The sequence below is a fragment of the Pavona decussata genome, unplaced genomic scaffold (genome assembly GCF_977016875.1).
Source record: "Pavona decussata unplaced genomic scaffold, jaPavDecu1.1 SCAFFOLD_114, whole genome shotgun sequence".
In the NCBI taxonomy this organism is placed as follows: Eukaryota; Metazoa; Cnidaria; class Anthozoa; order Scleractinia; family Agariciidae; genus Pavona; species Pavona decussata.
In genome coordinates, this window is record NW_028145528.1 from 194,548 (window position 1) to 207,596 (window position 13,049).

Genomic DNA, 13,049 nt, shown 5'->3' on the forward strand with positions numbered 1-13,049 from the left:
GGATAAGCCTTTTAAGTTGTTCATTTTAATCATCCATCCTCTTAAAATTTAATCCATTCGACTTCCATTTGAATACAAAAACGTTTGAAATTAACTTATGTTGTTTCCACTACACGTTTAGAGGCGGGAATGTTAGTTCAAAGAAGAATGGAGACAAAAATGAATTTAAGATAACTGCTGTACAACAATGCGCCGATAATTGAAGCAAATAGTCGTTGTTAAAGAGAAAGGAATGGACCGAGGTGGAACCCTTGGTAACAGTGCGCTGACTGGAGGTCAAAGGTCAGTTTCACGAAGCCCGCCTATGTAAAGATGTATTTGAAGTATTGTTTTTGAACAATTGTCTATTATTAATTTAACAATAAGTTATTATTAAGAAACAATACTTTAAAATTTTATCTTAGGAGGGCTTTGTGAATCTGGTTTCTTGAACAACACCAAGAAAGAGAGAAAAAGGAACAGAGTTTCTCAGTGTGTATTGAAAAATAAAAAGGGGCTCCGTCAAGGTCCCACCGAGATTTGAACTCGGGTCGCTGGATTCAAAGTCCAGAGTGCTAACCATTACACCATGGGACCCTGTCGTAGACGTAACATGTTTAAGACGTAGACGCGTAGACGTACACGTTTAAACAGCAGATTTGTGTTGGCCTTTCTTTAAGGTTTAGAATTTTGATGGCATCACATGAAAACTAACCATGAATACGTGCAAGAGACATCACCTTTGTCGTAAGAAAGAAATAAAATAACTACAGTGCAATTCTATTGTCGAGCCTAAGTTAAAACCTTTTTTTACTTGTACGCGTAGGTTGGCAAAAGGGATGTCGTGCTGAAAAATGCGATATAAAAAAAAAAAAAACAAATATAAAAATAACAAAAATAAAAGAAGGAAGTATGCGTCGGCCGGGAATCGAACCCGAATCAACTGCTTGGAAGGCAGCTATGCTCACCACTATACAACTGACGCATTCGACGAAAGTAGCTAAAAATGTGGCCATAAAGCCTGGCTATACACCAACAATTTTTTCCTAGACGAGTCTGCATTCGATAACTTTTATATTCTCGCGTTTGTTTTTTTATTCTGAGAAGTTTTTGTCGTTCCAGTTTTTGAACAAGTTCAGTGACAACTTATTCACCCATCATACAAGGAATAAGTTAAAATTGTCTAAACTGAAAAGTTAATTAGTTTTAATTGTCACCGAAAACGTGCTTGTGAAGGACCAGACAGTTTCGGTACTGCTTATAATTGTGCTTATAAATCCTTGAAGCCATCCTTATAAAATGCTTCGTTTTGTATCGCTTTGCCTACCAAAAGGTGAAAAAAAGAAAACTGAGAAAAAAAAAAAGGAATTGGAAACGTAAAAATCGATAGGGATTCATTTGCCTGTTCCCTTCTATGGAGTCTTTCCAGATTTGCTTTGTATACATTGCAATGCGACCCTGACATCTCATAATCACGCCTTCGAAAATTCCTCTTAACGTGATGGCGGTTTGTTGCAAAATGGCATTCACGGGGGAAGATATAGGCAAGCTAGCTTGGAATTAATTATTTTTTATTTATTACTTTGTCATTATATCTTTTCCGGCCTTTATTTGTTAAGGGTTCTCGCTTTTTGCACCCGCATTGAGATGACGATGGTGATGATGATGATTATGTTATTTTTTTAAAATGATGATTGTTATTGTTATCATTTGATTAGGCTTGAGCTTGAGCCGAGATTGCAAATAAACGGGCTATGTATATAGTAGTACTTAACAGTTGTCTACACCAGCATGTACTTACGTAATTGATATTTATCTGTTCCCCATTATCTATTGTTTATTTCCACTTATTCAGAATTTTCATTAATTTACACTACTCTGAAAGTCTACTCAAACTAAATATCATATAAGTTACAGAGCACATAACTAAGTTCAAGACGCTTACTGTGTATCCGGGACACACAGTAGTTTATCACAGTTTACATTCAGATTAAGTAGTTCAATTCACTCTTAGAATTTAGTCTGTAAACAGTTTCAATGAACTTTTGAGTGTTGTAGTCCAATCATGCACTTTTAGAATGAGATACATAATCTTCTTCATTTTTTTTTTAAGTAAACTTCCAATATGAGAGAGGGTTCCAGGATAACCTGTAAAAGAGAAAGACGATCATGAGCAAAGTACGAGTTTGAAGGTTTTACCGTGTTGAATGAAATGAAGAAGAAGAGCAACATCAACAAGACTGACATGAAGAAGAAGAAGAAGAAGAAGAAGAAGAAGAAGAAGAAGAAGAAGAAGAAGAAGAAGAAGAAGAAGAAGAAGAAGAAGAAGAAGAAGAAGAAGAAGAAATGAGTTAACTACCAAAAACAAAAGTCAAGGTATTTGCAGTCAGAGATTTGTTTTTGCAACGGGATCCTACTTTTTGTTAAACATTCAGGAAAAGAAGATAATTCTCCAAGTGACGTCTTACGTCTTACCCTTAAGCACTGACAATCCCGTTAATTTTTTTTGTAAGCTATGAGAAATGTAAAATTGATTCAATCTTCTCACACCCAACTTGTCAAATATATAACGGTTGTTAACAGAAGGGATACTCGAAAAACTGGTTGAACAACTGATGATGTTTACAGAACAGAACTGAACTCATTTCAAACATAACAGTAAGAAAAGTTAAAATAAAAATAGCGTATGCCTCGAGTCTGGGTCATTGGCTTCATATCTCCTTTCCAACTGACTAGGGATAGCTGACGAACGGGATAATATATTACTTGTGTTTGGTTTTATGGACAGAGTAATGATAAGGTATTTTGGCCATTGTAAAGAGATTCCTGCGGTGTTAGATTCAAGTACTCGAATCACTCTACGTTTGCCAAATTACATTATCAACCTTGTTCATAAAACCAAACATTAGTTCCTATTCCCCACCGACGTAGCAAAACAGTTTCTTTGAAGAGCTAAACCTCTTATTAATTTTAACTTTTTTGACAGAGTTAGCGACGACAACAGATGACAGCTAACCGTTTTCAAATCAGTGCCTAGGCCTAAAAAATTTAGATCAGTGCCTAAACGCTGTTAAAGGGAACCTCTGCTCCGAAAACAAATGAATGAATTCTTTATTAACAAATGCCAAAAGAAACATGCCCAGAGTCAAACGTCTGGACTTACAAATTCATATAACTAACTACTATAAGAAAGAACTTATCACAAACTATTGACAAATGTGCAAAGAAAAATAGATAAAATTGAAAAGGCATCTATTGACAAAACAGCGTTAATGACGTTCAGTTCTGACACGTGGCCGGATGTAAGGGTGTCGCACTTTTCCTAAGGCTTCTTGATCTCTGGGGTGGAAGCAGTTTATGAAGGGGATGAGTAAATGGGCGGTAAATTGTTGGAAATAGTGTCTAAATTCTGAATTTTAGTTTAAGAAGTAGAAATAACATTCAAATGTGCTTAAAATTGGGCTCTATTCTCTCAGTTCTGTGCCTAAAGCCGCCGTTACACGTTGAAACTTTTAGCTGAAACTTGTGTGCAACGGCGAACGAGACCAGTTTCACGAAGTGGTGTTACACGGTGAAACTCTTGTTTTTTCACCACTGCGACCGTTGCGAGCCGTTGCAGAAGTAGAAAGCGGTTCTACTTTTCGTGAAACTTGTCTCGCAACGGAAGTTCGAAAAAGTTTCACGAAACCGACCATGTTACACGGTGCAACGCCTGCTGAAACTTGTTTCGCAGCGCCGTTGCACACAAGTTTCAGCTAAAAGTTTCAACGTGTAACGGCGGCTTAATAGATTGGCTTCTGTTCTTGTCTACTTCAAGATGTATCATAATCATCATAAGGTGTCCAGCCTTGTTTAGGAGTATCCATTCTAGGCACCGAACCTATAAATAACTCCTTAATCTCGTGCCCACGACCTGTCGGCTACGAAAAACCGAGGTGGCTCAAGATATGGACAGTTGTGTGGGAGAAAAAGGGAGACCAATACGCATAATCCATCAAATATATTTGCTTGCCTGTGATTGATCAAAATAAGATACTTGACGCAATATGTCCCATCTAAAACTTGAAAATATCAGATGATGTTCCTCAAGTTATTACACCCAAGTTCCAAAATTTGATTTGCTTCAGTGCCAGAAAAATCCGCATTATTGTGGAAGAGCATTTTGATGTCGGAGCAGATGAAGACACCCGAACATACTTGTCCAAAGCGGTGCTACAAAAAACACTTAAAAGTCAACATCCAACTTGTGCTTTCGGCGATAATAAATATTTGAAGGATAACCAATACTAAAAGCTTTATTGGCTTTAAAAATATGCACCTTTATTTGCACTTGGATATTATCTGCTTACAGAAGTAAACAGTCTTCGAGAGCGTAGCTCGAGTTCAGATCTACCAACAAAAGACAAATCGCTGTGTATCGTTTCACGCTATATCAAGGTTATTGTCTATATATTTTGTGGAATTCAAAATTTTGGCTTGGTGAAAACAAGTAACGAATCTTCTGAAGTTTGAATATCTTGTTAACTCGAATTTGCCCCTGTCTCATTCATTGCAGAACTTTCGATTTTTTTCCTTGTCGGATGCACTTTGTACTGTAAGCATCTTTTAACCCTTGTTTGATGATTGCTTTTATACATGTTTTTATTGCTTTAACTTACTTCTTGAATAGAAATCACGGATGGTCATCTTTTACTTGCCACCAGAAACTTTCTTCTTCTCAGTTTGGCTGAAAAAGTAAATAAATAAATAAATAAATAAATAAATAAATAAATACACGTAGCAAGATCATCGGTACGTGTGGTATTACGCGTGTGAAATTATGACGCCCGCCCTGATCAGTGGCTGTGTTTTGATCAGCTTATATAAACAGTTATGAAATCGCACAACCGGCGTTTTTTTAGCATTGCAAAATTCTTCTTTGCAATAATAACATTATGTATGCTTAGTTTGAAGCTTTTAGAGCTTTTCTGTCCTCTTTTATGAGCATTTTGAAGGGTCGTACGGTAAGAGTTATCATGGGTAAATGGAGCGGTCGCCAGCTTTATTGGTACGGTAGATTTCTCAGTTTTGTTGATTTTATCGCAGTGAAAAGTCAAATAAATTAAAGTAAAAATAGCTGTCATTCTTGAAGCTGAACCATTATATCGAGTTAAACATGTTTTTAAAATGACATTCTGTACAAAACATTGCATTTCTAACTGATTTCAAAAAGGGAGAAATGGACAATTTTCAGTCTCGATATTCTTTTGTGTAGAAATATTATAGACAAAATGAATGCTTCTGTGAAAAGCAGCTTTTACAGTCTACACATACGTTTTCGCTCACTACTTAAAGTCTCAGAAAAACCAGGTTTATGGTGCTAAATTCTTATCCTTATAATGTGTATATATAGTCATAGAAAGTTAAGCTGAGAACAGAAATCACTGTGAACAAAGATGTGAAAATATGACTCACACCCGGGAATTAATCCCAGTATTATCTTTGAAAAGCCCTTGCGGAGAAAGATCACAATAAAGTATGTATAAAAAAATGTATGCAATCTTTTTTCCAGTAATGGAATTTATTCAATCCTTCGACGAAACAGCGTGAAGTACCCGGATTATTGATCAAACCACACAGTTCGTAAGCGAGACACTTTCAACTCTTCAGTGGATTAAATTTTATTTTCATTTTCTTGACAGATTTCCAGCCGGTTTTCAGCACACGGTAAAATCTTATGCAACTGATAAATATTAATGACAATGGAAGTTAAAATTAAACATTTGATAACGTTTCAATTGGCGGGAGATTTTGTTCAGTTCGCAAAATAAAACTAAGCGTAATGAAAATTATCGCATGAGCAAACAAAGCTAATGTTAAATAGTAGTATGTCTATTGGATAAAGAAAGGTTGTTGCTTGTTTGGTTTTGTGCATCCTGGAGGTGCGGGGGTATGCAAGTTGAACCATAGCCTGCAGCCAGGTGCTCTAGTTTGTTTCGCGCGAATTTTAGGCCGGCCAGCTTGGTGAACAGCTATTGCAATAGGATGTTAAAAGGGCTTGGAATACATACTTGAATGAGCAAAAATCGAATCAAATCTCTTAGAGCCTTATACCCAAATAACAGCAGAGTTTGACCTCAGAAAATCGAAGAACAATACCAACCAATTGCTTCTACACGATAAAATCGTTTTTACTTTGCTCAAACGTTGCATGATCCTAACAGTTTGCAGAAAGATAGAACAACAGCTCCAAAAATTCACCAAACATAAAGGAAGAAACGGAAAATTTAGTAAATAAAAGAAAATACGATTTCGTAAGAGAAAAACTAAACGAAAAAATCCTTTTCCGTTCCATCATGCCCTTCCCCAACAAAACTTTACAAAATTGATCTCCAATATCCGAGCTACAAACAATATTTTAGGCAGTTGGCTTTACATTTAAATGCAATAATTTTGGGTATGAATTTGCGAGGTTTTGAAAGAGAATTTTTGTTTGCCGGGAAGAGCAAAAACTTCTGGTTATCTGCAAGGAGAATTAATACTTTGATCATACCTTGTGGACTGTCCAGTGAAGACTGATAGTGGGCAGTTCGGTGTTGCAGAGTCACACAAGCCATCAAGGATGGAGTTACCGGCGCTGTTTGGGATTATTTTTTTCTTCCGACCAAAGCAAGGGAAGCAACAGAACGGAACACCCAAAACGGATCTCAGCACAGCTGACATGATGCTTCAGCGCGGGATTACGATGAAAACTGTGATTAATCTATCCGTGTATGTGGGGGCTGTTAAATCAGATACTAGTAAATTCCACGATCCACAACTTCTCAAGGTACCCATCGCAGATTTGCCGAGAGTAACAAAAACTGAAGACAATGCACTTTCTAAAAATACTTTTAAACTTATAAGGTAGAATCGAAAACACTGTTTAACTAGCTCAGTCGGACTTAAAGTGGAAAACTGCGGGGATAAATATTAAAAAGAATATAAAAGAATCGTGAGAATCAGAATTTTCCTAATTAGGTTATTTATCAGATCGATTGGAACATGTACTTGTCAAATTTTATATCTGAAAGCAAATTATAAACCACAGAGCAGGCCAACATTTTTTTTTTTAAACTCTTCTTTGGCACGGTATTTTTACTTTTTTAAAATTATCTAAAAAGACTTAACTAAAATAGTCAGTTGCTTGTGGACTTGTTTTGGCTTTTGACGTAAAAACTGATCCACCTTGCTAAACAAAAATCTTACCTCTAAGAGCTGATTAACTTTACGCCGGCTAGCTATGCTTAATAATTATATTCGTAATTTTAACCACTAATACCACAAATTTCATTTTCTATGTTTTGACCTCCGACGCCAAAGATGTGAAATGTTTTAAACACGCAAGCGGGAAAAGGCGGGCGTGATAGCCAATAACAGCAACCATAAGAAACCGGCGCTTTATTGTCGTGGTTTCAAGTTTTGAACAATATGCTTTTTTTTTCTGGTCCTTAGCGTATTTTATGATCAGTATTTAGAAACTAGTACTGTGCCCCCTTTTTGCCTCTCGGCAACGTTTTGGTCGTGTCTCAGTGAATATTCCAGTCTTAGTGCAGTCTATATAACAATTATTCCATGAGACCGCGTTGGATATGAAGTGATAAATAACCAACGAGCGCTCGATTACCAGCCGCTGTTCGGGAAAATGAGCCCGCGCTCAGAATCGAGCCTTTGAACATGATATCGAGCCATGCATTTAAATTTAAATAACTATTCATTCCTAATGGGCAATCGCCGAAAAACAAAAGTTGAGCTGCACTAGAAGATGGAGTCTCTCAAAGTGGCATTTGCCGATGCAACCCCTACGGGACTACAATAATCAAAGTATTACTAAGTCAAAGTACGGTTGAACAAGAGCATTGTAAATGTTGATTAAAGTTGCGATCCCGCGATAGTAAGGCCCTTGCACGCTTCAAGACTGCCAGACCCCCAGATACCATTTCTTAACAATCTGCTGGCCCCGGTTGTTCGAAAGCCGATTAACGCTAACACCCGATTAAAAATTAGCCGAGGTTTTCATCTCGCTTATTTTAAATGTTTTCAAGAGCTAATTTTAAGCTAACGGTAAAGGAAAATCTAAGTCAAATTAAAACTAAAGGATAAAACTCTTTTGGAAGAATCTTTATTGATTAGTCATTAAACTTGAATCAAAGTTTATGGTAACCCAGGATTAGCTTAACCGGGATTTGAGAAACTGGGCCCTGGTCAATAAGGGAGTGCCACGGTAGGGTGTCGTCTACATCAATCCCAAGATATTTGTGAGTTTTTATCCTGGCTATGAGATGTCCATCTATCTTGAAATGAAGATGACGATTTGCAAAAGTTTAAGTTTATTGGGTCGAAGCCAGGATTAAATTTTGGCTAGGTCACTGTTTAGCTGAGATTGAAGATCTACAGGATCGTATGAAGTAACAGTAAGACGAGGGTCTCAACTTGGGTGTAGGGCTTTTCACGGCTTACGGTTATCAAGGGCAAATTTCTTGCATGAGTTAAAGTAAATATTAACTTTTGTGGTCTTCAATATTAACAATTGTGTTTTGGGGTTGCTTTTTGGTTAGAAAAATGTTACCTTTGTAATACATTATTAATATTTTGAAACTAGAAGTACTTCCAGACGGAAGTTAGTTAGTTGTGATTTCATTTTAGACGCAAATTAAGTGGAAAAGAGTATAGTGAGTATATTTGTTGACATGAAAACTGGTTTACCAGTTAAAACGATTCTTTAAGAGCCAGAAGTCCGGGATGAGCTGAAATAGTGGACTTGCCTTTTTTTTGACGGAGTTGACGGTTCCAATGAGGCCTCTTAGGACATGTATCGTCGGCATACAATCTTGGTGTTGAGGATAGACTACAAGCAGAAACTGATCATTTATATAGACGTGATAGCGGAGCTCCGCGCGGGGAGCCCCATAGCTAAGAGATTTTGGTAAACCCATGAGTGTGAGAAATTTTGGGTTGGTTATGACGTCACTTCCGTCCGACCGACCGACCGTACGTACGTACGCAAGTTCATGTAATCAAAAGTGAAATGAGACACTCAACCCTGTGCTGCAAATTCGCAACGATCGGCGTATAAAATCGCCAGGTGTGTCGCTGGCTTAAGCAACTCACAATTCGCTTAGAAATTAAATGCAATTTTGCAGATTTTGTAGGTAATTTACCATATTTAACACATTTCAAACTACACACAAATACTAAGAGAAAATGAGGGGACAGACTCTCTGCCCCCTCATTTTCTCTTGCAAATACGTAAGTCGTTGCCATACGACAAAGATTCGTGGATAAATTAATCTTGAAAATTGACAAAACTATTCACAGTTATGAATTGTTTGGAACATTTTCATTCGCCATTCGCAGGGCATATTTGTAAACGCGCTCTAATTTTAAGCGCCCACTGAAATATTGTGGACCACAACCAAACATTTATTTTTCTGTATTCTCTTTTGTTTATTTTTACTTAGAGAGTAGAATTATTTCTGTAGGAGAAATATTCCCAGAGTTATGAATTGTTTTGAACATTTTGTGTTGGACTTGTGTATCATTCGCCATTCGCAGTGCATATTTGTAAACACGCTCTAATTTATTTTAAGCGCTCACTGAAATATTTCGCCTAAACAGTTTGCTTTATGTGCACTTAAGACATATATAACTCCAGAGAGGATGAGGAATTTGTAACGTTATTACGTGTTATTACGTATACAATAAGCAGACTTGCATGTGTATACAGTCGAACCTGTATAAAACGGCCCTGTATTAAGCGGCAACCCTCTATTAAGCGGCCAGATTTTATAGTCCCGATTTTCCGTGCATACCAACGCTGTATTTGTTACCTGTATTAGGCGGCCACCCTGTAGCAGTCCTATGTTTGTCGTTCTTTGTTATTGTGGGCTAAATATATATACTGTATATATTAGATTAGGAACAAGAAGAGACCTTTAAAAATAGACCCTAGGGGGGGGGGGGGGGGAGGGGAGGAGGCACCTACAACAACGGGGTGGTAATTAGACATACAATGTAATGCCATTTATATGTAAGTTCTCAGCATGCGACCAGTTAAACAAGAATAGAACCACTTTAAGAAAAGGAGGTCCACTCCATAGAGTTAGAACTTTTGTTGTAAAGGTCAAGGAAAAGCACGCTATTTAATATGCTTCAAGAGATGCTATTGTCCATATTAGAATAACAATCATTGGTTACATCTGGAAGGACAGTTCATGTTGAATTGCAAGGTCGAAAAAACCGAGTGAGTGTCTGTGTATGTAAGTCATGGCGTACCAAATATTCGTAAAATTTGTTAAAAACTATTCTTTCAAGCAGTTTACTATGAGCCATTAAGACAAATTTTTAAATCAGGAATGTTCAAATTTGAAGGACAAGTTTTATTCTAGTCCTTCGAATTTCTTCAAAATAGCATCGTACTTAATAGTTTCGGAGTGATTAACTGGCCGATCTAACCGCCCTTGAAAATCTTTGATAGCAATGCCAGCTAATGCTCCTGAAAGCATCTGCCTTTATTTATCGCCGCCAATTCCTGACTACGAAACCCATCTGAAGGGCATCTCAAGATTTGTCTCAAGATTCTAGCATTCAAAATATTTTGTTTATTTCATTTTTTCCTTTGCTCTTTAAGAGAGCTACTTTCCTCAAAGAGGGATCAAAATCATACATTAAACACCATAAATATTTTAAATACAACTGAACAGCGTTTACACGACAGAAAAGGAGGAACGGCTCGGATAGAAACAAGAACCGATCCAATAATTTTTGACCGTTTATACGAGAAATATCAGGGAACGGCTACGATAAAAAGAGACACCGGTCCCCAAATATTGGTGGAACGGTAAGGGCTGTTTACACGACGAAAGTTTAGGGACCGGACATGATTGAGCCCGCATGAATCAGTAGATCAGTGTATTTTGTTTAAACTGCACGTGCTTGTGAAGCAATATGGCGACGGACGATGGATTGTTACTTTATTTGTCGCGTTTGCTGTCCAGAAGGAAATCAAGTCGATCTCTTTTGAAGCAATGTGAAACCAAAATATACCTGAAAGAAAGATTTCTTCGGAAACGAAAATTGAAGTTTTTAGTTCTTCTAGCATTAGTAATCGGGCACTCCACTGTGGAAAGAACAATTTGGCAGAAACAACGTACAAGTGCTTGGTTCTACTCGGTGTGCGACAAATGCAGACTGCAGACTTGCAGACTTGCAGACCTGCAGACCTGCAGACTTGCAGACTTGCAGACTTGCAGACCTGCAGACTTGCAGACTTGCAGACTTGCAGACTCAACATACTGGCCTTTGCCAATTCATTTTAGAAATAGTATTGTGTAACCTCTGCCATTACATATCATGCGCTGTCCGCTTAGTACGCTTTGATACTTGGCTACTTTCACGGTTGTCATTCAGGAATTAAATTCGTACGTGCGCCAGTTTTGAGAAAACGTTGTCAAACTATATAGCAAACAGCATAATAAGGGCTAAGTTCTGGAAAAAATACAATTTTAGTGATTATTTTACATTCTAAAATATCAGGATCGGGTAAACGCTCCGACGAACGAAGCCTGTTGGATTAAATTTATCGGGTATCGAACGCCTGGCACGAACGAATTAGCTGCACAGCGTTATTCAAAAGACATTAATAAGGCTTTTCCGATATTTTGATTGGTTATCGAGATATCCGAGTTCAAAGTTAGAATAGCAAAAAAATATGTAGACGTCTTGCTCAGGTGGTCGCCATGTCAAAGTAAGTTTGAATTTAAAACCCTGTGCGAGATTTTAGCTCTCAAAATTTCGTAAACAACAAATGCCTCCGCAAGGGATTATATCACCTCGATCGTACTAAATGCCGCGAGCTAGTGAATCAGCAACACTCCATGGAACCAACAACACTAGCACATAATTCTCGTTAAATTCCAAAGTCGCGAAAATCCGGAAGTATGCAGGTCGCGCAAGTCTTCACGGTTGTCCTCTGAAAGTAGCCAAGTAGCCTTAAAAGCGTACTAAGCGGACAGCGCTTGATGTGGAATGGCGGGAGTTACACAATATTATTTTTAAAATGAATTTGGAAAGGCCAGTATGTTGAGTCTGCAAGTCTGCAAGTCTGCAGTCTGCATTTTGTCGCACACCGGGTTCTACCTGACATGCGACACTTACTCTGACGATGAATGGTATAGAAACTTCCGTATCTCCTGGAACACGTTCCACTTCCTTGTTGATGAACTGCGAATGAACATAATACGTCAAGATACTGTAATGCGGAAGGCCGCTGAAGTGAGAAAAAAGATTGCCTTTTTTCTGTATTTTATAGGCTCAACTGACGGATATCGGTCTCTACCCAATCTATTTGGGGTTTCCAGGGCATTTGTTTCTAGTTGCATTCGTGAAGTTGAAGACGCTTTCTTAAAAATTCAACTCCTGATAAATGGCGTTTTTGTCTCTTGGCGACCTCGCAGCCTCTAATGAGCTTTGGATGGTTTCCGAGCTAAATATATTCAACAACATGTCAATTTCTTCATCACCCCAAACGTCCTTTTGGGTCGCTTTTATTCTCGATTTCGTCTTCTGCCCCTTTTCTTGATTTTCCGCCATTGTCGTAAGGAAGTAAAGCCAAATACGCATGCACACAAGGGCAAATGTCTGGGAACAAAATAGTGCTGGCTCGCAACAAATCAAGTGGAGCGGGTACGTACATGTTTACACGATGCTCAAGACCATAACAGATGGGGACGGAACCAATTTTTATCCGTGCCGTTCCGCGACGAGACCATAGGCGGCTATGGTCCCGTCGTGGAACGGCACGGATAAAAAACGGCTCGGGTAAAAGTCGGGTACGCATAGTTTACACGAAAGAAACTATCCGTGCCGTTCCACTTTTTGTTCGAGCCGTTTTATTTTTTTCTGTCGTGTAAACGGGCCTTGTTCAATGTTGTTTTTACTCGCAATCTACTTGTTTGATAAACTCACGTGACGGACAAACTATTCTTGAAGCCCCTCCGTAAACATTCCAGTTTTTAAGATTCCAGATTTCCAGTTTTTCCTATACTCTGAGT

At 38.0% G+C, this 13,049-nt stretch overlaps 1 long non-coding RNA gene and 1 other non-coding gene across 3 annotated transcripts; both read right to left on the reverse strand.

Moving 5' to 3' along the window:
* Positions 1-504: 504 nt before the first annotated feature.
* Positions 505-576, reverse strand: Trnaq-uug (transfer RNA glutamine (anticodon UUG)). The gene has a single exon. It is a non-coding gene; the product is annotated as a tRNA-Gln (tRNA).
* A 4,069-nt stretch (positions 577-4,645) lies between these two features.
* On the reverse strand, positions 4,646-12,950 carry LOC146469986 (uncharacterized). Of its 2 annotated transcripts, none has more exons than XR_014867026.1 (2): positions 12,154-12,950; positions 4,646-4,705 (listed from the first exon to the last, which is right to left on the reverse strand). It is a non-coding gene; the product is annotated as an uncharacterized LOC146469986 (long non-coding RNA). The 2 variants fall into 2 exon arrangements; XR_014867025.1 differs by lacking the exon at positions 12,154-12,950 and adding an exon at positions 6,512-7,051.
* Positions 12,951-13,049: the final 99 nt, after the last annotated feature.